Genomic DNA, 25,613 nt, shown 5'->3' on the forward strand with positions numbered 1-25,613 from the left:
ACAACCATACCCACTAATTGAACACTTGAGAGTGGGCGGTAATTGGTTCTGGAATATTTGAACATATGGCTTAAAAAATATTTTTTAGTCTTTTCCTATGATGAAATTATGGTAAGAATTTCATGAGTAAGACAGACTTCTAGGATAATTCAATAACGGGCTATAGTCTGTCGTAAAATTGTGAAAATAATAATAATAAATTGCGAAAAGTATATTCTTTTGCTCTCTCTCTCTCTCTCTCTCTCTCTCTCTCTCTCTCTCTCTCTCTCTCTCTCTATATATATATATATATATATATATATATATATATAGGGGGGAGCAGTGCACAACCTAACGCTTTTTGACTCTCTCAGTTTGTGTAAATCTTTGGGTTTAGAGTATACATTTTTTCCCACATTTATTTCCCACATGTCTAGTAATTATGTGGTTTTGTTTTATTAATACAGTGTATACTTTTTTCTTGATTTACCCTGAAAGAATGGAAGTGAAATGTGACAACATGCCCCATAGGTGGGGTACATTGTAACATGTGAGGGGCACATTGTAACATCACCATATGACAGCTTAAAATATCTCATCTAATCAAAAACATATAAAAGTCAAACCAAAATATTTTCTTAATAAAATATAATTGTTAACTTTTTCATGTTGCAATAATGGCATTTTTTAATAATTAAAAATAAACTAATTTTTAAGTTTAACCACAAACACACCGGAAAACACAGCTATACAGCATAGCTCAAAACAAAATAATAATTAATAATTTCTGAACATTAATTCTCAGTCTTTATTTACATTCATGTTTCTCATGTTTTCTCAATATAATCCATAAAAGTACAGAATATAATATCATATTTCTAATAGGGGCACATTTGTAACCCAATGTTACAACATGCCCCACCTGCACAACTGGGGTTTAAACTCTGCTAGTGTCTTCTGCTAGTTAGCGAAGCATTAAAGAACAACATCAACTGTTAAACAACAGATTGGAGATTAAAATAATATCAGATCTGTCTACTTTTAAATAAACTAGGGCTGTCAAACGATTAATCGCGATTAATCGCATATAAAATAAAAGTTTGTGTTTAGGCCTACATAATATATGTGGGTGTACTATGTATAATTATTTTGTATGTATATAAATACACACATGCATGTGTATTTAAGAAAAAATATAAATTATATATAAATACAGTATATATATGAAAATGTTTATTAAATATATACAAGAATGTATGTGTATTTATATATATAAAATAATTAGTGCACCCACATATATTACGTAAACACAAACTTTCTTTTGGATGCGATTAATCGCGATTAATCGTTTGACAGCCCTAAAATACACAAAAAATAGAGATGAAAAATTAACTTAAGTAATAAATGTACTTTTGCTATGGTTAAATACATGTTCAGTAATATCTTACAAAGATTTCGGAATTTTGATTAATTTTGTTTCTATAGCCTATAGTGTTGAAATGGCAACTAGTATACACCAATTTTCTTAATGCCAGCATGTGTCTAACGCAAACGTGTCTCTACTACACCCATCATGTATTGTCGTGTAATTTATACGCGAAAATGAGTTTTTACGTGCATATGAGACAGTTTTTCACGTGCATTTGCAGTTCATTACGTGTAATACACACGCACCCCACCCCACACCTGAACCTACCCTAACCAACCAATGCGTATCATATGCACGTAAAAACTCACTTTAGCGTATAAATTACACGATTACACACATACATGTGTGCTATAGACATATGTGCTATAAAGACGGTTGATTTAAAACAAGCGTGTTATAACTAGCCCCGCGCTCCCCTATATATATATTAGGGGTGTAACGATGCCCTCGTGTCACGATTCAATACATATCACGATAAGATATTATTGTGATACTCCAAGATATGGTAAAAGATTAACAAACAAACAAAACAAAAAAAAAAACCTCTTGATTAAAATGCTAAATTTGGTATTACATTGGGTGTGTAAATGAATAGAGACTTGGTGCTGGTAACCAACCTTATATATTATTATCATCAGTCAGTTTTTGCAACATCACGTGGAAAAGCCAACAGCCCGATGAAGACATTAGATTTATCACATCAGGGGTTTGCATTGGTTTAACTCACATCAAAACTTCTAATCCATATGGTGCCTAGGTAAGCTACTATTTGGGGATTATATCAAGTTGCACTCCTCTGTTGGATAAACTAACAGAGCTTCAGCAGCTTAGAAGCATGTAGTAGGATCTTGTGGGCAGTCTACCGAGCATTCTTCTATTCTAGTCCAATCTGAGATAACTGTAAGATGACAGAGGCATGCTGGGAGTTAGATTACCCCTTTAACCTTATCAGATTCTCAGCGTCCTTTGCTAAAGTGGACCTGAAAGCCATTAGCCAAATTAAAGATCCTCTTTGTTTCGATTGGGAGAGCAGTGACACCTACAGATTTTCCTGGCCGATTGCAAACTCCATAAACTAAGTGGTAAATTCTGATATTGAAAAAAAATCAGATCCTCAACTATTGTGTTTTATAACCACTGTAAAATAAATCATATTTGACCTGCAGAGTTATGAATCTGAATTTGCAGTTTGTATTGAATGTGCAATACGAGAATATGAGAAATGTCTTTCTATTGAGTTGTAGAACTAGGGTGACCAGATTTCAGGTTGCGTTAAGGACCCATCAGCCTGCGCCATCTAGAGTTTCATGGCAAAAATTGGTATACGTTTAAAAAAATTCTTGTTTAATTTCTATTTATGGCACAGACAAAAGCAGGTTTATGTAACACAGTCTCATCCCAAGTCATCATATAACTGACGTCTTGGGACGTCTTTTGACCATACGCCAACATCCGCCTTTTTAGGGTACCCTTAAACCAGACTGATCTCATGAAGTAGCGCGTGTATGACACGCCAATTCATATTTCCATTTTTGGCGTGCTATCAAGACGCATAATCGCCTTTCAGCGTGTTTATGAACGCCGTTGACTTAACGTTATATAAATATATGACTTACCTCAACCCCGTCCCTAAACCTAACCGTCACTGGGGTTAATGGCATTTATGACTGGAGATTTGACTGCGTGTTCGGATACGCGGAATGACGCGGACGTTAATGGCGTAGACATATACGCATACACGCGGATAGCACAAAATGCGTGGAGATAACACGCCACCTGACTCGAAAGTGGCGTGTATGTTTCCGCAAAAGTCATGATGTCATGTTGCTTAAACGTCGGTTAAATGACGATCCCGGGCCGTCATACAACTGACGCTTTACCTTTAACATCAGTTAGGTGACGGGGTATAGGGGTATAGGTCTGGGGTAGGGTTAGGATTCGATAACGTCATCTAACCGACGTTAAAGGGTACCCTAAAAAGGCGAATGTTGACGTATGGTCAAAAGACGTCCGAAGACGTCAGTTAAATGACGTCTTGGGATGAGACTGCGAATGCACACTCATTCACGCCCATTCAGTTTTCAACAGGATGTTTTCATTCATAACTGAATGTATTTATGTGAGATACTTCGCACGATGGGCATTTGAATTATGTGTGTATTTGACAATTCAAGCGCAAAGAGAAATTAATTCGGGATCACAGGCTGTCTTGAAAGAGGCGGCTTTCTGTGCGTGCGTGGGCGCCTCTGGTGTTTGTAATTCAGTGCGATACTGGATCAAGCCTTTTCTGTGACTTATTGGACTTACCATAAATCTTAACATCAACCCCTACTTTATTATCTCATTTATGTGTTTCTTTATCACTATGAAATGTCAACTTTATAGTTCTGTATACGCGGATATGGAGAGCGTGGCACAACAAAACACATTTTGGTTTTGGCTCAATTATTAAAAAAAAAATCATTAAGTTAGTTTCTTTCTCTTTTTTTTACACAAGCAACACACACATCGCTGCAACAAATAAACACTTAAAGTTTGTATTCTAGGACATACCATTTTCATACAGTTGCACTGAATGTGACAGAAGTGCAAATGTTCTGGGAGACTTGGGATATTTGCCATAGTAAACAAATGTGAATGTTTAAAATCCAACATTGTGAAAGTCCAACAAAGTTAAATGTGGCAAAATATATATAGAAATAAATACTCAAACCTGAAAAGTTGTGTGGCTCTCTGTTTTCCTTTCATTATCATTGTACATTTGGCGGCTTAGTTGTAACACTGTGCTACAACATATTTTATTTTAAACATATTTTAAGCCTAGCTAACAGTTGCTAGGAGTTGCTAATATGCTAATAATGCTAATATGTGCAATGTTTTAGCCAACAAGACAGTGATTAAGGTAATATAAAGTTAGATATGGTGACGTACACACCCAACACAAGAAAATATTTACTTGCATGGTGTCAAAACACTCTTTGTCCAGTATCTTCACGAAATCTTATCAAAATTTTCCACAAATCCACGAGAGACCGCCTTGGCAGCGAGAGAAAAAGAGCGAAAACACAACCTGGTTGACCCTGGCTAACTATGTAAAAGGTCTGTTAGGTTGTGCCCCGTGCTCCCCTATTTACAAAGGGGAAAAAGCAAGCTTAAAGGGTTAGTTCACCCAAAAAATAAAATTCTATCATTGTTTACTCACCCTCAAGTTGTTCCAACCTCTATGTGTTTATTTGTTCTGCTGAACACAAAGGAAGATATTTGGAAGAATGTTTTAATCAAACAGATCTCATTCCCCATTGACAACCATAGTATGTATTTTTTCCTACTATGGAAGTCAATGGGGAATGAGATCTGTTTGATTAAAACATTCTTCCAAATATGAAGAGTTCAGATGCAAAAGCCTCTGAGTGCAATTTGAAATTTTCTTCAGAATAATAATTTTTATCAAGCTTGTATATTTAAGTTCAGTGATTTCACTTGGCAATGAAGATTACCTATTAATTGTTCTTAAAGTGAAATTACTGAACTTAAATATACAAGTTTGATAAAAATCATCATTAAAGAAGAAAATTTCAAATGGCATTTAGAGGCTTTTGCATCTGAACTCTTCATATCTTCCTTTGTGTTCAGCAGAACAAATAAACACATAGAGGTTTGGAACAACTTGAGGGTGAGTAAATGATGAAAGAATTTTCATTTTTGGGTGAACTATCCCTTTAACAAATGTCACATCTTAATTTTCTTGCTTCTAAAAATGACTCTCTTTTTAGGAATGCAAACTCTTGTTAAATCGAGGGCGGGCCGAGAGCCGTAAGAGCTGCACAGTTCCTGTATCTCTCACGGGGAGCTTCGTATGCATAAAGGGAGGAGCGACGACAGTGAAGGAGGAGAGAGGACCAGGCCTGAACTTTACATTGTTTTGTGTGTGTGTATGTGTTAGAGGATGACACGGGAGTGGATTTTCACTCCTGTCCCGTCCCACTCCCATAGAAAGAAATCTTGTTTAAAAAAAGTTTAAAAAATAATCCCATCCCATCCCGCTCCTGTTTAAACTGACTCCCACTCCTGTACCGCTCCCATATATATTTTTTCTTCAATTAATGTTTAGTTAATACATAGAATTTGATTTAATCTGCAATTCTGCATCCTCTCCAATCCATCCTGTTTTAGACCAGCTGCTGAGCCCCAGTTTCTAGATTTTCTCCAGAAAATGGAAGACAGTAAATAAAAAAAAACAGTACAGTAGTATGTCTACAATTTAATAAACCCAAACAGCACATAAAGCTGCATTTTACTAATTTGTTGTTGAGTAAACAATACATTTACAGTTTATATTTATAGTTTTTTTAATTACATTTTAAACGATTTTCATCAATTATGCTCTTGCATAATGAGACAAATTTTAGTTATATGTTGCTGTGTAGGCTGCAACATGGCTTATTCTTTCCTGAATTTGCGTGCCTCTTCAGACCGCTCATCCCTGAATCACTTGCTACTTGACTAAAGGGGGTCGCACACCGGACGAGAAGCTCAGCGCCGCACAGAATCTTTAAAATTCGAACACATTCTGTGTCTGTCCGCGGCGCCCAGCAACGGCTCAGGACCGTGTTCAAAACCCTGCTGCGCCACAGAGCGCCATTTACATAGTTTTATATAAAATTTAAAGTATTTTTGTCTCAAATCGTTGCTAATGTATCCTGACTTCACCCTATGCAGTAATATACATTTAGTTTTGCATTCATTTACAGAAATCAGCTGCTTGAATGACAATTGCTGATGTTATTGGATTTTTCAGTTGAGATTCTCAATTCATTGATTCTCAATTCGGATGCTCTGAGGTAAAGTTTTCAGACTGCAGACTCAGTAATGATTGTATTTAATTGTACAGTACAACCTAACATAGAACAGACATTATCTTCATTTCATGTCATTAAACATAACAATATTGATGGCCATACACTGATGAGAAAGCGCACGTCCAGTGTGCAATACGTTACCTGGAGTTGTCCTAGACACGGCGCGGCGCTGCGCGGCTCGTCCGGTGTGCAACCCCCTTTTATGCATGTCTTACAAGCAGCGTACATCGTGCTATCACCGTCACATTCTACTCTCACATACTTTTTTCAGATTTTCCGACCAGTTCTGTGAACTTAATAGACATGTCATTACTTCTGATTGTGCGCTGTAAATCATTTTTTTTGCCACATCGAATTCTCCGCGGCTATTAGCTCCCTCCATCACTGCTCTTTCAATTCCGGCGGTAAGCCGTGACAAAAAGCACTGATGGCTTCTGGAACGGCTGGGTCGTGTAGTTATTTTTTAATTTCGCTACATTTTAGGCGTATTAAAAGGAAACTACAAAATGGTGCATTTACTTTTTTCTTTTTTTTTTTGTCGTCTTTGCTATTGGTTGATTCCCGCTCCCGTCTGCTCCCGTTAACCATTTATCCTGTACCGTCCAAATCCCGTGATTAATAGCAAAGATGACTCCCATCCTGCGGGAATCCCACGGGAATCCCGGGACCCGTGGGATTCCCGAAAAAATGTCAGCCTCTAGTATGTGTGCGGCAGTCGCCCATAAAGGGCATCCGCACTTGTTTGTTCTATTATTAAAGTTGTTAAAATGTCGCTGGTTCCCGCCTCCTCCTTCCCTTATTAACAAACCTCGTTACTGTAGGCTACACTCACGCTTTTGTTGACCCACTTGATCTCTACGCTATCACTAAAGATGGATCCTGCCTTCACTAACTGCAAGTTCATCAATAGGGAATAGTGATTGGATGTCCCCCAAAATATAGCCTACTATGACGTTAATGGCTACATTTGATTAGGAGAAGTATTAGGTTTGATTGTCCTTGACAATGTTAAAGATACACATTTTGAGTTTTTTTGTGCACTTTATAAGACTCCTTTATGTGGAAAATTGTTGAATACATTCAACAGCATTACTGGAAATTGTTTGATGAATCCGAACTTTGTAAAGCATTAAAAGCATTAAAAACAACCCCCCTACTGGTGTTGATGACAGCTCTATGGGTCTGAATTTTTTTTTTTGCATCGACTATAATTTAAGATTGAAATAGAAGCCCGCTCATTGAATAATTAAAACAATTTACTATTGCTATAAGGCTATGAGTCAGGCACTGTTCTCATAGGGTCGGCGTATGATGACAGCTTTGACTTCATAATGGAGATTAACAGAGACTCTGCCCCTGAATCGAGCACCATAAAGTACTGTGAATTATGCGGTTAACCAAGAAAACTATACCAGCTGGGGACACAGAGTGACTGGCTGGCCACTCGATGTTCTTGCAATCGATCATGAGAGAACATTATGAAAACACACACAGAAGCCGGGGGGAAAGTTGTGTCTCCTGAACTCCTTTCATTTCACGCTGCTTTCATTTCCTGTCTAGGAGAACAGTGCTGAGTTTCTTTTCAGCATGCTCAGCCGAAATCTATAATATTTTATCAGTGTGAATGAGTATAGGCAATTAGTGTGTCGGAAAAACTCTTTCATGAAGCATGGTGGTGGTTATCTGTAAAATGACTTTCCATATACGATCATGCGGCATGGTTAATATAAATGGGGGAGGTTCATGAGTGCTGACATCACCACTAAACACGGGCGATGGAACACAGACCGCCGGCCTATGAAGAGGTTTATGGAGTGAATAAATATGGTATGGGCCCCGTTTTATTTTCAGACAATCAATCAAAGTGAACTAAGAAGCATTCCCTTATTCCCATTAACTCTGAATGGAGAATCACAAGAGATATGCCCACGGGTTTATTTACACAGATGTGAGGTTCTACTTAAAGGAACCAGGATTTAAGGTTCACACATCAAAAAAGGGCACTTAAAGTGCTTTGAAAGTCTCAACAAACAATGACACTATGAAGAAAATGTTTGCTTATTTGTCAGCAGACGACGACGTAAAAGAGAAAACTGCATCCTGCATCCATATTTGCATATAATATACAGGATTGAATGTGTTGACTGTATTCCAAAACATACAGCCTACATTGTAAAAAATCATGATAAATGTGCCCAAATGATTTAATTTTTCAACAAAGAAGCTACAATCCCCTCACACACTACAATACACACTTTTAATGTGTAGTCTGAGTTTGCAAACTGGGACTCAGTCTGTCTCTTTGCATATACATCTGAAGAAATCATCAACTTTCCATCTTGCTGTTGTTGTATCGCAGTTCACGATGAATCACATGAGATCCAGCATAGACCCAAAACACATTCTCAGACAATCTTACTCAGACTTTCTCAAAGTCTCGTTCCCCTAAAAGGCAAAAGGCCTCTTATAAAAAGCGCTGACAAGATGTTGATAAGAGTGTTCCCAAAAAGGAACAGACACCCTACAGTTTATTCAAGACAGCGTCATCATTGAGCCATCCAGTGCAATTAGCATCCATGTGTGAATGACCTCAAATTAGAGCAAATAGGTTACACGACACACAATGGATTTAGGGTCACTGCTTTATTTAGTGGTGCGGATTTTTTTTCCCTGTACAATTGTTTTCATAGTACTTTTCATTCATCCAAACATAAAGTTAGACATGTGATTCATTAACCTTATAGATGTTTACCCAAAAGATTTGCCAAGAACTGTTTTGTTTACGCAATGGACCCTTTTGTCTTTGTCCCTTTCAAACCCCCCATTTGCATCGCCCTGAAATATCAACAGGTTTTATTTCCAATGTTAACAATGCTTTAAAAGTCTCAGACAGGCTTGAAAAAGCACTCAAAGTGGGGTCTGTGTCTATCAATCAATTGCAGAGTCGTGCAATACACGAAACCTAAGAGGATATAAATGTCTTGCAGTAGCTTGCGTCTTTACAAAATCCCTTTTGTGGAAGAGTAAGGGCAATTGGTAAATATTGAATTAAATTCCAATGCTAACCCACTTCTTAATCAAGTCCAGACTGAATTCATCCTCCACTTGAACAGTCTTTGGCGTAATTGGATTTAATAGTGGCCATCTGGTTGTCATCCCCTCAAATTCACATTAAGCGAGACCCACTAGTTAGAAGTCAAGTGATTGACATGCACATTGAATTTGACTCTCTTTCACGCTGACAATAGCTTGTAGCCAGACACAATATCTCATTTGTCCATAGTTCAATGCCAGCAGCCTTTCCAGCCAAAGTCTTGTTTATGAGTGAAAGAGGGGCGCAAGCTCTTGCTGTTTCACTTTTCTTCTGCAGAGTCACCAGGATCTGCGATGACAAAGTAGATGCCACTTCTGTCAAACACGTCCACTGTGTGTTCACAAACCGTATTGTGGCTTTGACAGCGGGAAGCAAGAGCTAAAAAAAACTAAAACCAATTTTGGGGAATAGATGAAAGATTCTTAGGCCATAGGGGGTACATTTTGACTATTAAAAAAGATCAAATGTGAAAGAGCAAACAAGCATGTTTTTCATCTAATGCTAAATATATGAGCCATTAAAATCAACACATGCCCAGTACCCTTAAATCAACTTTCAGTATGAATATATAATAATTCCTCTGTTTGAATCCCAGACCGCCAGCCCATTTATAATTTCACGCCGTCTCCAGTCATCGTGCGAAGAGGAAAGCTGCTTGTTTTGACAGATTGGGATGCTTTGATGCATACAGTTGTGGTGGATTTTTGCAGCTGCAATGCATGTTAAAGTAAACAGTCGGGTTGATAAGATCTTCGTAGATGAATTTGCAGGCATGGACTCTCGAGCAGCTGGAAAGTATAAGGGCAGAGAGGAATGTAATAGCATGGCTTTTGCTGCTATAGCCTACTTTGTGTGGCAAAATATGGACAGCGGGAGAGATATTATAGAAAATAACAGTGTGGAGGAGCAGTATTGGCAAATGAAAATAGTAATGAGAACCACAGCATTCTTTAAAATCACAAGGATTCATAATCACAAAGTGTGTTAAAACCATTACAAAGGCTGTTTATGGAAGTAATTTAGCTGTTTTCCTGTCTTGAAGTCTGACTGGTCTGTAATGTCCTCTATGTATTCTTCTCACAGGAAAGGAAATTCACAAATCTTTTTAATCTAAATTGTTCTCTTAGACAAAAAATGGTTTTGAGTAATTTGTTTAAAGTAATTGTTTTCTCCAAAATTACTTTCATCATTTCATTTACAGTGTTTCTTTTCTTTTTTCTTTTTTTACAAAAAAAAGTCCTGTTTGGATTTAAATAGGCAAATGCTTAAGAGTCTATGATTGGATCGTTATTGCAGTGATTCTTATGTTAGCATGTTTGGCAACAGTTCTTCTAACTCTAATTGACTGAGTGTGTAGCTTTTCATTTCTTAAACAACAATTTAGGAAGACATCACAACATTTAAAGGGGTGATGAACTGAGAAATCAAATTTTCCTTGAGCTTTTGACATCTAAGAGGTCATCATATTATAAGAATATCCTGTAAGTTTCAGAACTGAAAACGTCCTTGTTAGCATTTTCAAAGTGGGGAACTATGACGCCAAAGAGAATAAAACACCACCCCCGCAGAAGAAGATCAACGTCTACTTCAACACGGCCGGTTTAGCCCCGCCCACCGATTCACGCATTACACGTATATCTAAATAACATAGATGCCTACCTCGTGATGATAAATCAGATTGACCTACCGAACAATACAGAATATTGTGCAGCGCCTGGTTGTGGAAGAAGACAGTCGCTGCATAAGCTTTTTCTGGATTCCAAGAGGACTGCATGGATAAACTTTATTTTTAATGACGTTCCAGCTGATGAGGTAAAACATCGTCCGTCTGTTCGCTTCATTTCACTGAGGATTGTTTTGTAAACAAGACTGGATTTGCAGACCGATTAAGAGTAAAGAACGGTGCTGTGCCGTCTATATTGGATCTGACAGGAATTGTGCAACACACGGACTCTGGGTCGAACATGTATGGGCGAATGATTCCGGTTGTCATTTTACAACATTGGACGTTTTCAAAACAATTTCCCCCAAGAGCATCGACGGGTGAGTTGAAACTCAATATAATATGCAAAACTGTTATCCACTCACAGCAGTGGGCGTTTACTTCCAAGTCTTCAGTGCGAGACGCCCATAAAAACCGAGCGTTTTTCAGCTAGGCTCAAAACTAGGGTAGAAAATAGCATATTACTTATTCATTTTGATGTTTTTGAATACAAAAACAAGCGAACGTCATAAATTGACCTCAGACAACACTATAATAAAATTTAAAAAGCCAGTTCATGACCCCTTTAAGAGGTGCATCAATTTTTGGTCAAGATCTTGTATTGGGAATGCAAGAGTCCAGCACTCTGTAAAGTCTCCTCCAGCACATCCCATAGACTTTTAATGACTTTAAGGTCTGAACTCAAGGTGTCAATTCATGTGTGAAAATGATTCTTCATTCTTTCACAGTTTCAGCCTGGTGAATCTTGACATGTCATCCTGGAAAATGGCCATGATGTGTCTTTCTACATGGTTATTTAAAGCAGCACTATGCAGTTTTTTTTTTTTTTTTTTTTACTGAATAACTGAATAGCTTCGGATTTACTGCAATGGTTATATGACTATTTTCGGATTGAATGTTGGGCGTCTCTCTCCCATAGAGTCTTAAGCATTTGCCTTTAAATCCAAACAGAGACTTTTTTTTACGATTTCAGTATGATCTCAAACATTTCTCATCCAATTCTCCTCAATGCTATCCACATTGAATTTTACGTGTTTTTAAAAAAAATTACAATAGCTCAACAATTGTGTAATTTGTGTTTTGTGTCTCTTGTGTAATTTAATTCTGAGAAAAACAGCTGAGCTAAAAATTGTTAGAAGTCTGATGTTTTTTCTTCTGTCTGGTCTCCCTCCATGATGTCAGGTTTGATATGATCAAATCGCCGTCTGAACACAGAGGCTATGGTCTGGGGAGAATGTATGACCGGTATCGTTTTCCCATTGTGCTCGGCGTAGACATTGGGACATGCAGAGGAATGAAAATAGAGTGAACGGTGGTCTAGAGGGTCCGCGGGTTCCAGCTCATTATCAGTCCTGCACTTCTCTGGTTCTGTATGACTTCAAGGTTAACAAGCAGCCTGGAGCCGTTCTGTCTGCTGTCCACCGTTACCTGAAGCAACTCTCGGCGAGATAGAAACTCGATAAGAGTTTCAGTTGTATGACCAAAAGCAGCTCATGAGAAACAGACTGAAAATAATGTTTGTGGACCCTTCACATAGAAATATGATTAACCCAAAAGTGTTTGATATTGCAAAGTGTGAGATGTTTTATTAATCATGACATTCTCACAGATTCTTTTGTGAATGTTCCCAGAGTCACTGTGCACTTTTCACGAATTCACTTTACAATTCGGTGTCCAATTATTTTAAAAGCATTGGAGGCACAAATTTCATGTTTGGGATTGAAAAAAAAAAAACATTTATTCAGGGAGGGGTTGTTTGTTACCCTGTTATGATCTCAGAGAAAATCAAATCAATCAAAATTCAATCAGTGTTGCCATAAGAAAACAATGTCCCACTTCAATGGCTTTGACTTTCTGAATTGCATTCACTTTATATATATATATATATATATATATATATATATATATATATATATGTCAAACGATTAATCGCGATTAATCGCATCCAAAATAAAGGTTTGTGTTTACATAATATATGTGGGTGCACTGTGTATAATTATTTTATATATATAAATACACACACATGCATGTATATTTAAGAAAAAAATATTATTTATATATAAAATATTTATATTTATATATAATATAAATTATATATAAATATATATACAGTATACACATGAAAATATTTCTTAAATATATATACTGTATTTATATCAAATAATTATACACAGTGCACCCACATATATTATGTAAACACATACTTTTATTTTGGATGCGATTTATCACAATTAATTGTTTGACAGCCCTAATATATATATATATATATATATATATATATATATATATATATATATATATATATATATATATATGGCTACAATTGGCAGATTTTTGTCTCTTTTAAATCAAAATAACCCCAAGAACAGTTTCTAAATAAGATATTAATGATGATTGAAGGAAGTTTATTATCTTTGTCCAGTCCACTTCTTGTTGTGACAGATGGCATAGTTGTCATGACGATGGCACAACAGAAAGAAACCGACGCTCAAGTTTTGTGCCAGAGACGCTGATGTGATATTTCAGTTATGTTTGACTCAAGGTTTGTGGTTTGCTTGATCAAAGTCAGATGGTTGTTTTATGTGAAAGGAATGGAGGAATTTGGTTCTTACGTAACTGTCACAACAAAAAGAGAAAGTGAGATGGGAGAAAAGATAAAAAAAGGGCCCTCGGGACATGAAAATGTTGCAGGACAACATGAGGTGAGACAACATTGACAGAGGCATTAAATATTAAATTAATATCGCTTCCAAAACAAGAACAAGCGCTCCTGGCCACAAAACACGTCAAAGCGCTCTGCTCGACGTCACGTCAGCAGTAATTTGGTAACGTTATCCACAAGTTTCCTACGCCCCATGAGGTCTTGCGTCAAAAGTGGGCGCGACTTCCGGTTGGAAGTAAACAAAGCGTTACTTGACATGCTTGACACTCGTTCATTCAACAGTTGACAGTCATTCAAGTTATAGCGATCCAAACTAGCTAACGATGTGGGAACACAACCTCAACGAAATTCAAAAGGGTGAAATAACAGTACCTTTACCCTCCGCAGTAGTTGATTGGGAGTATTATAATAACATTATTAATAATCAATACTCATCAAGGCATGGTGACAGACAGTTGTGCGAGCTGACAAACAATTAAAATAAAAACACACACTTAGTCATTGTGCTTTGGAGTTTATTCAATATTATAAATGAATGTGCTGCTTGAATGCACATTTGGTATTCTGTCAACACAGGCTTTGTAACATTTATTTCTTTTTTATTTTATTTATTTAATATGGACATGGCAATAACATTGGACGAACCAGATGCATTGTTTAAAGTGTAATAGCACATGTGGTAATTTTCAACACCTGTCCATAGGGGCTTTTACTACAGATCAGTACATCAGTACAGAACATCAGTAGCGAACAGCCAAACACATGCTGATAGATTTTATAGAATATTAAGATTTTATTAGAATATTATTTAAACAAATATGTACACAGGAAGATTCGTCGTCTTTTGAGAAGTGATGGAAACTACAGTCGTTGGCAGGATCAGAGACGGGCTCTGGCAGGATCACTCGTTTTCAGCTTATGTTCAAAACAATCACGTTTAAGCCACTGAATTAGTTTAGTCCGGCTATACAACCGCGAACAGCACATGTTGTCCCTGAGCTCCGTAACGACATCTCTCATAAAGATTTGCGTCTTTAAATAGTAAAATAATTCGCCGAAAAACAGCTAGCCTTTTTGCTAACTAACACACAAAACACCATTGGAATGCTACTTCCGCCGCGTCACCGGAAGTTTCACCCACTTTATTTTTTACAGGAGCGGCCCTCGGAATTTTGTGAACAATACTATAGCTCTTCTTTAAATTTTCTGAATCTTGTAAATCATATTTAATGTCTATCCAGGATTGTGCATTCAAGCCTATTACGACAAAAATAAAATAAAATAAATAAAATAATTGTGACAGTATTTATGGGTTTATTTGGATTAATGGGTTCATCTAAATTTGGTTTAGTTTATTTATTAGTATTTTATTAAATACAAATAAAAATTTAAATAAAAAAGTCAATTATAAATAATTAAATAAATAAATAAAATAATTATGTAATTTAGGGCTGTGAAACGATTAATCACGATTAAACGCATTCAAAATAAAAGTATAATATATGTGTGCGTAGTGTGTATAATTATTTTGTATATATAAATACACACATATGCATTAAGAACAGTGTGTTCTCAATATATCAAATATTTCTATTTATATAAAGTATATACATGCAAATATTTCTTAAATATATACATGCATGTGTGTGTATTTATACAATATAATTATACACACTACACACACATATTAAGTAAACACAAACTTTTATTTTGGATGCGATTAATCATTTCACAGCCCTAATATAATTCTTATAATGATGAATTATTTCCCATGTAGAGTGTGGTGAAAAGACTCAAGCCGAGTCTATATCTCCTCTGACCTGAATACATGTGATGAAAGCATTTGAGAGCATGTCAAGCCCGCACATGAACTTTATGATAGCAATCAGATGCGGATTGAGATAGATCCCCACGCAATAAGGGACTTGAAATGAAAAAGAACAGGAATGTGTGTGGAAGGATCCCTTTAAAAGCCTGGTGCCGTGACCGCCAACATCCTTGACCAACACAAATATGACCAGATCCTAGTGGCCTTGCTCATGTTTAATCTAGCTTCCCAGTGCGAGCGACACTTTTCAAGTCATCAGATAATAAAATAGAGGCTTTCTCCTGTCTGGGTCAAGTTTGGGGATAACCTGATTCTGTTTGAGCTGATATCAAGACCCTTATCAGAGCTCTGTATCATGAGAGCTCAACCCTGTTATCATAAACTCTGTTTGAAATCACAAACAAACTGCAGGAAGAGGCCAAAGACAACAGAGAGAGGCAAGATGAAACAAGGAATCTCCTAGAGATAAAAATCAACTGCATGCAGTCCAATGTCCTCCAGGGGTCAGGGCCAAAGTTCAAAACCAACCACATGTGTATGTAAGGATTCAGGGAAGGGAGTTCATTGTGGAAACCACTGGTCAAATATTCAATGGATCTAGGAAAAAAATAAATAAATTAATTGCCATTAAAATTACATGTGTGTAATACATTACTATAGCCTATGTCTCCAACATCCCTCAAACAGGAAAAAGCTCAATCAATAACTATTTTAAAGAATCAAAATGCATAAATGTGAAAATCCTGCCTCCTGTTGTTCTTCTCCGGGCCTCTAGAGGTCACCTGTGTTCCCTTCTGCCTTAGTTCTTCCTCATGCATCCTTGTTAGCTATTATGCAGGTCACCTGTGCCTTGTTTTCCTTAGAGTATTTTAGCTGTGTTTTTTCCCCTTGTTCCTCACTCGGTTTTTGAGTCTTGGCTATGTGATTCCTGCTGTGGTCTGCTGTGCTTTTTTTTAAGTTCCAAGCAATCTCAAGTAAGCCATTCTTAGTTGTCTGAGTTAGTTTTTTCTCCCCTCGTGGAGTTGTTTTATTTTTCTCCTGTTATTGTTTGCATTTTTTCTCCTATTATCATTCCTCTTTCTCTGAAGAACTTTTGTTGGATTTTTGACTTGCAAAGTATCTTTTTTTTTAATAAATCTACTTTGCCTGGAGTATTGCCTTGAGTGTTTCGTTTGGGTCCAACACTACCTCCTCTGTGGCTAAGAGGTAGAACTTTCATCTTTCCACACCAGAGACCCGAGTTCGAGCCCAGCTCGTGACACATAAATAAGATTAATAATTATTAAAATCTCGTTTAATGAATGATTTACCTCTATCAGTAAATATCCCAAAACATATAACTATAAGATATGTTCCCTTCACTAACCATTGACCTTTCTTTCAGCATTGAGGGCAGCGCCACAGCTTTACACAAAGACAGGAGGTGAGTTGAACTGAATATAAATCAATCGTTCATATTGCCTTTCAACGTTCGGATCAAAGGTCACGTGTCTCGTCTCGGGCGGTTTAAATACTCAAGCATTTATGGCGAGATGAAACTGCCGACCAGAATGCTGAGCTTGTAGTAGAGATTGTTATGCTAGTGCAACCTGAGATTACACACACAGATCCTCATGTGGGAAAGGTCAGCATGCTGAGTGTGTGAGAGAGTGTAGTGTCTTTGCTATTCCTCCTTGAAATATGGTCTCTTCACACACCGGGGCAGTCATTTGTCACCCTGGCACGCTGTCCCGATGTCCTGTTCATATTTATGCGCTGGCCGGCAGCCACTGTCCGACTGCAAGTGAATAAATGACCCTCCTGCTTCCCTTCTGCTCCTTGGCTCACCATCACACCATTAGTAGTGCCTTGCTAAGACAAGCATGAGCATCCATCACTATTACTGTTGCTAATACTTAAGGTTAAGGAGGTATTGGACTAAATCGTATTGCACAAATTACACAAAAGCGCAAATTATATATGTGGAAGGTGTGCTGTTATATTTCTAAACAAACAGATTTATGATTGTGGACATCAAAATGGAAGAAAGAATTCCTCAGACTTGGACCCTGACTGAGCCACGAGATAAAAAAAATATCACAGAGACTTCCCAGACAGCAACATAATGTTGGCCCAGATCCGGTGTGGTGAAGAGATGAGTCCCAGCTCTAAAGCTGTTCTCGCAATTCTTAATGTAATCAAACTTTAATTCATGTAATAATCTTTTATTTTTAGATAAAGTGAAAGAAATTACATTTTTAGGTATTTTTTGCGACATAATTGTTATTAAGCAATAAGGCATAATATATTTTTAAATTACAAGCATGTCATAATTAATTCTTAAACAGATTTAAGCTTTTATCATATTTGTTATCACCGTTTTTTATCGAAAAATATCGTAGATTATCCCTGATAATTTGGGAATTCAGATAGCTGTATGCTATGCTACTATCTAAGCTAAAAAAAATGCTTAGAACGAGAAATGTTTAATTTCACAATCTATAGCTTTGCTTACTAGTATATGAAACATAAATTAAAAGACATTAATGGTTGTTATAACGTAGTTCAAAGGACTTATATAATAAAGTGATATCTGATTTGTAACCAGGCACTAAAGCGGTTACCCATAAAATGTGCTTTGAACCAGTCAGATTGCTTGGGTCCTGAGCTTGGACTCATCACTTTGCTGGGACTCATCTCTTCACCACACCGGCCCACATCTGGCACACGTGGATTCCACTTGGTCTAGATGTGGGCCAGAACTGGGCCGTCACTATGTTGCTATATGGGTTCATATCTATCAGAAAGGCTTTGTTGACTAGTAAACACCTAGAAAACACCCTAGCAACATCCTAGCAACCACATAGAACACGTTAGCGGCATTGTTTTCATGGAGTTTTTCATAAGCAAACAGCACTAAAAAATTTGGCTTTATTTGTTCAGTCACAATCATTATCAGATTAATGATTAATAAACGCTTTTCATGCGGTTCCTTGCACAATACTATGTTATGACCGCAAAATGCTTTTACCGGAGTGCATGATTTTTTAAACAAATACATTTTGAAATACATTTCCAACATACAGTAACACCAGCTCATCCAACCCGATCTCACGACCAAGTCGTACGAATTCGACGAATGATTAAAAAGTGGCTAATTCGTAACAATTCATACGACCTCACTCGTACGAATTAATACGATTTTGCTAAATCGTACATATTTTACGAATTGGCCAATTCGTATGAATTCGTACGAATGACCTACCCCTTACCCCGCCCCTAAACCTAACCATCACGTGGGTTTAGACAAATCGTACGAATTAGTACGAGTGAGGTCGTACGAATTAGTACGAATTAGCCACTTTTTAATCATGCGTCGAATTCGTACGAATTGGTCGTGAGATAGTGTTGGCTCATCCCAAAGCACCATATAGGACGCTTTTGCAAAAGCGTAAATATCCAACGCACATGGCACCCTTTAACGTCAAATGAGACGCAGATATATTTGGGCAGAAGGCGCCCCCTAGTGTTCTAACCCTTACCCTACACCATACCTAAACTTAACCATAACCGAAGCGTCTCATTAGACGTTAAAGGGTGCCATGTGGGTTGGATATTTACGCTTTGGGATGAGAATGCGTTGGCTCTGCATGCAATTCCAAAAGGGTCCTCACAACATCTGTGCTCCGGACCTAAAAAGATTAAAATATGTTTCTTTGCACATGGATATTTCAACATTCTCACACCCTCAACTCAATGGAAAACGTTTTTAGAACATAAATTAGTAGCACCTCCTGTATCATTACTAATAATATCAAAGGCAATGGAATGAGAGTAATTCATCATCAGACAATGTGCATTAACTACAGCTGCTCCATAAAACCCAACATAATCAAGCACAAAGATCTTTTTGTGAGTAAATATATGTGGTTTATGTTTCTACCCTGTGCTTTTGACAGATATACTGGTATGGCAATAATGAAAGGAGCTTTCTTTTAAGTAGATTCAATCAATAAATTGATATGTTCCAGAAAACGTCATTGTTTACAGCTGTTTGGAGGACAGCTATAAAGATGAATAAAGGAAAAAGGCTTCGGCTTGATTTATGAACCCAGAGGAGCTTATAAAATACACTCAGATCTGCCAGCCTTTACAGTAATTCCAGTTAAGAGACATGAGCAAGGACACATGTCTGTTGTTAGGAGCAGATGTCCTTCAGCACTGATCACACAATCACTACTACGTGTGACATATGAACAACACGGGATTGCACTAAATTATAAGAAGATTTTGCACCTGAGAAAAATGTTTTTATGACTGACTAGGTCTATTTGTTTTTTAACTGATACGGCCAATGCAAAACAGAATCACCACTTTTGTAATGTAAAGCTCTTTGAAATGAATTGAGAGTGAAGAGGAAACAGACAGACAAAAGGATAAAAAGACAGACAAAGACAGATTGAAAAGAGAGAATGTTTAGATTGCAGTTCTTATCAGGTCCTCATGACAGCTTGGTTAGGGATTCAGAGAGAAGGAGTCAATGCATTCTTGAGTCAGACTCGTCTGCTCTCAGCATGTGGACAGACCAGATTGTGACATTTGGCATCTGAAAACAATATCAAGAAAAAGAAATATTCACCTTTTTGAAATCAGGTTAAGGCATTGACTTAAGATCCAATGGATTTAAAGAGCCCCTATCATGGATTTTTGAAAATGACTGTTCATGTTGAGTGGAATATAGCTCTAAGGGAATGAAAACATCCTGCAAAGATTTATATCTGAAAGTGCACCGAATATAAAGTTATTGTCTTTCAAAATTGACAGTCGACTCTGAGTCTATGAAATGAATTGTTTTTGAAAAATAACACAGTCTCATCCCAAGAAGTCATATTCGTGACGTAGAGAGGTCATTGGCCGCTCCCAACAACTGCGCGCGCAGACTTGAAGTGACGTCTAGAACACATCCAAATACTTCAGCTGAATCGCATCATGTCGAGAAGACGCTGTGTTCTACATTGCAAAGACAGTTCAGCCACTTGTTTTCATTGTCCAGGGACGAGCATGTGAAGAATCAGTGGTCAGAGTTCATATTTGCAATGCCCGAACCTTGTGTTCTTATCATTTTAATGACGAATCATTCGCAAGCCGGTTGTTCCCGAAGGAGGGCTCCGTATCCAGTGTATATGGATCAGGTTCGTCCTCCTCCGAATCACAATCTGTAAGTATTATTAATAATGTTTGCTGTTATGTTTTCTGTAGCATGTACAATATAGTTATATTGTGTTGTCTGTGTTGTGTACACTCCGCGCAGCTTTTAAACGGGGTAAAGTTAGTTTTTTGATATTCACCAGGCATTCATTGAAAAATGGCAATTACCTCCTAAACGACTTAGCCAAATATGACTTCGCTCTATATAATAAGCACTGTCCCTCAAAAGCTGCCGCAATATGAGTCTCGCCGGGAAAGCTCGCTCTTGACGGAGATGCAAGTAAGGGACCGTGTGGAAAGTGCACTTTTTCTGACACGTTTGTTCAAACACTATATACAATTTTCAATACTTGACAAGCTATAATCGTGGTTATGGGCGTTCCGTTGCCGACAATCTCTGCCTACGGTTTACCAATAACAACTGGGTCATTTGACCAATCGCCGCAGATTTGCGTCACTCAAAGGAGGTGTTTGGGAAAATGAATCGTAGAACGAATCATTTGGGAGTCGTTGAGCAAATCAGTTAAAAATAAATGCATATTATAAGACAAATAAAGTGTTTTTTTATCCTTGATTGCACGTTAAACTGTTTTTGGGAACTCCCAAAACAAAAATTGTAACATTTCAAATGCTATGATAGGGGCTCTTTAAGTGGATTTGAACCCCAGCTCTGGTGGAGAAGAAATGCAAGTTGGTGGTATTGTGCTTGTGTCATCAACAAAAGAATCTGAAAGTCTTAAAGTTAAACAGTACTGTGGTTATGACAGTACAGATACACACACTTCTGTATGATTGATAACTTGGTGCCACACTCTTTACAAATAAACAGTGCAAATTCTTTTTTGGCAGTTCCACAAAGAACCTTACATATATCAAAGGAAACTTTCCATTCCACAAAAGGTTCTTTAGAAGGTTCTTTGGATTTAAAAAAATCTTCACACTCAGCAAAAAAAAAAAAAAAAAAAGTTCTTTTAACCCTCCTATTATTTGACCCCATTCAATGTTTAACGTCTGTAAAAACAGTATTTTTTGCTTCAGATTGAATTACTTTTCCTAATTTAATAACTCTGTAAACATAAAATTAACCAGCTAATATTTTTTTTAAAGTCCTGTACACATTTTGTAGCATCGGTGTTCCTTGGGGTCAATTTGACCCCACTCTTTTAGTTGTATAATAAAAGAGAAGAAATATTAAAATTGCACACACATTTGTTTTGGTTGTTTTATTGAGGTCACTATAACATGTTAATGTGAATATATAATGTTCATTGTAATTTTACACGATTCAGTATCATATTCAAAAAACGTCCCTCTGTCATGTCTGTCCCTCTGGCTCTAACCAAACATAACCATATCTGTAGTATTGCGAGAACTACGAGTAGTTCACATGACATGTGACATAATTCTCATGAGAACTAATAATTCTTTCCTGTGCATTGGGAAGGGGAAAACATCATTTTTGTGAGAACTTTGATGTTTCCCGTGCCAAGGGGGAGGGGACCCCAAACATAACTCATGTGACTATCCTTAATAAAATAAATAGTTTTTCTTTCCAAATGTTATAGATTATACAAATCAATACTTAGAAATATTATAAAACAAATAAAACACCAAATATGTTTATACTTTTCCAATTTTAGGTCAATTAGTAAGATTTTTTAAGTTCATTTGTAAATTTGTCTATAGTCGTGCAATGGGTATTCTGGATGTATAAGGGGTTAGGTGGGGTAGGGAGGGGATGTCAACTTAACAAGATGTAAAATTTGACCACGCAACCTTGGGAATTTCACCCAAGGAAATATTAATACCACCTGGAGGTGTTATTAGGTCACAGGTTCGACACTCTTTCATAAATGGTAGGCTGGGAACGTTGGTAATATACATTATAACAATACAAAGATTTTATTGGTACAAAATATTTTTTTCTTTAAAAAAGGAGGAAGAAAATCAACACTTTAAAGTTTTCTCAGTGATACTGTATAGTATCTCACAGCTCTCTCCAACAACAACAACACAAAAATAGCTTTAAAGTTACAAAAGACTCAACTTTACAGTTCACAGAAACATAAAGACAGAGAATCGAAAAAATACTCTCACTGTTCGAGGTGTGTGAAACAGATTTACAATTTAGTCACGAGACAGAAAACAGTGATGGGTAAATCATAAAAAGGAATACTGTTGTTTCCCTCCAAAACTATGTCAGAGCTCCTATAGGGAAAGAGATTTTACAAGAAATAGAAAGAAATAAAGAAGAAATATTGTTAATATAAAAAAAATGATGGAGAGTCAATCAGTGAATTGGGGAAATGAACTAATATTGCATTGTTGATGAGCACTTAACTGAATCATAGTAATGCAAACTGCATGTATTTTAAAATCTAATGGTAGTGATGCAACTTCTGTTATTGGGAACCTATATTAATAAAAAGCAAAGCAATGATAAAACCACCAGTTTCCACTGACATCATCTGTTCTGATGTTTTAATTCACAACCTGACTTACAGCTTGAGATTTCTTCCTCTTTCCGGTTCAATTTTAGCACCCCATTCGTCCAGCACTGAGGTAGAGGTGTTTACTGTCTGCTCCAGGTGCTGTTACGAGGGCCAGACCGGGCCAGGCCCGGGGAGAGCGAGGGGCCACCCTGGATAGCATAAACAAACAGACCCCAGAGAGCCTGCTGTTTTGATAATGTCCATGATTAGCTCAGGTGCTGGGTTATGACCCTGCCGGACCCACAGGCCTGAAGGGGGCTGCGTGTGTTTTCCTTCTTCTCTGACATGGAAAAGATGCAGCTGCTTTTACTAGGCCAAAATTTAAACCAGACCCCCTGACAGGACGGGAAATTGTACATTTTCGGCTTTTAGTCCATGTTTATTAGCTTATTTACGCTAATATCCACCTAAATGCTGACAAAATATTTTTCAAAAAGGTTCAAAAAGCTTTTTTTTATCTTACTGAAAATTTGTCAGAAAGACTAAATATGCATGTTTTTTTTTCCAAATATGTTGCTTGTATATATATATATACTTAATAAAGACCACATACTGATCTAATGGGATAACAATAAGACTGAAAGTTGCTGAAAGTCAATAATTGAATAGCCTACTACAGTACCATCCATCAACACACTCCTGATGTTGAATCCTACACAACTGAATAGAGTGAATAAAGTGTCTTCATAGCAGCTATCAAGTGTGTGAAATCTTTAAAAACATGAAATGTCGGCAACACTTTGGTTTATGGTTCAATTCTCACTATTAAAGTTGAGAGTAACTATTAAAGTTGTAACTTACTATTAAAGTAAACGACTAATCTTTATTAGTTGTTAAACACGTTGTAGTGCCTTATTGTGCATGATTCATATTAGATATTCTACATCATTTAATCTAACCCACATACCTAAACTGAACAACTACTTTACTACATATTGCAGGCGATGCTCTTAAGGTTATGTCCAAAAAATGTCCAAAAATGTCCCAAATTCTCATTTCACTAATTCTAAACATTATCACAACCAGGATGGCCGAGTGGTTAAGGCGTTGGACTTAAGATCCAATGGACATATGTCCTCGTGGGTTCGAACCCCACTCCTGGTAGTTCGATAAGAATTTTAAATTGACTACAGCAGGACTATTACATTACATTAAAACTGGTTGTATGCAGTTAGTTGCTCAAAATGACCAGGATGGATGAATGGTTAAGGTTGGACTTAAGATCCGATGGACAAACGTCTGTGTGGGTTTGAACCCCACTCCTGGTGTATTTGGGAGGTTGTTGCCTTCTTTGAACAAAAAAAAAAATGGTTTGAACCGCACTCATGGCAGATGTGTACTTAGTTTAAAGGGAATATAACTAATGTTAAAAGCTAAGTAGTCACTATAGAGAGCCTAAGTCCCTCCCCTTCCGGTCGACCACCATGGGACCTTATTTCGGAAAAATATTGAATGGTAGTCAATGGCGAGAGACAACAAATATTTTGATCTCGTTTGAATTGTGCCCTGAATTACACATATGATGTTTGTCAATTTAAAAGATACATTTTAAAGTAAAGAAAGTCGCAGTTTGATGTAAAACCGTCAAGGTACAAGACTGTGAAAATACGTAATTACAAAGACTACAAAACCCAAAGGCGCACATTTTCTCTCAATGAATGAAGCTAACTTTACTGAGGCTGTCTGTCATTGTTTCTACAGTCTTACGTTATAATCGTAACGTTACGCCGTCATACCTGAATGTTTTGTACCAGACTGCACACACACGAGCAGCGGATCTCATTTCGCTTCCCGGGAGATGTAGTTCACAGAGCGATTTTCACATAAAACTAAATGTTACTCTTCTGTTGTATGACAAACTGCGACGTTTTTGACCTTCAGAATTGTCTTTTAAATTGACCAACATCATATGTGTAATTGAGGGCACAGTTCAGACGGAATAAAAAGCTAAGTTGTCTCTCGCCATTGACTACCATTCATATTTTTTCCGAAGTAAGGTCCCATGAGCCGGAAGCGGAGGGGTGGGACTTAGGCTCTCTATACAAATATTTGACGGTGGAATGGAGTGACTGACCAATCAGTTAAGACTTTCTGGAATACTTGATTCTGATTGGTCAGTCCTCAAAAATGATAAGAGTGCACAACTGAAATGCTGCAAGCCAAGCTTATTTTCTCTTGTCAGTATTTGGCATAAAATACAAGGCATATGGTGCCATTCACAGACAATGTTTTCATATTTGCTGGTGCACAAAACACGTACGTTCCAGGAACTTCTTCAGTTTATTGCCATGCTTGTGGCAGTCAACAACAGGACAGCTGAACCCTGCGCTCATTTGAATCTTTAGTAATGTTCAAAAAGT

At 37.2% G+C, this 25,613-nt stretch overlaps 1 non-coding gene across 1 annotated transcript; it reads left to right on the forward strand.

The window, feature by feature from the left end:
• The first annotated feature begins 24,274 nt into the window (after nucleotides 1-24,274).
• Nucleotides 24,275-24,357, forward strand: trnal-uaa (transfer RNA leucine (anticodon UAA)). Its single transcript has one exon. It is a non-coding gene; the product is annotated as a tRNA-Leu (tRNA).
• Nucleotides 24,358-25,613: the final 1,256 nt, after the last annotated feature.

This window comes from Pimephales promelas, chromosome 15 (assembly GCF_988280905.1).
Source record: "Pimephales promelas chromosome 15, fPimPro1.hap1.1, whole genome shotgun sequence".
Taxonomy (NCBI): domain Eukaryota; kingdom Metazoa; phylum Chordata; class Actinopteri; order Cypriniformes; family Leuciscidae; genus Pimephales; species Pimephales promelas.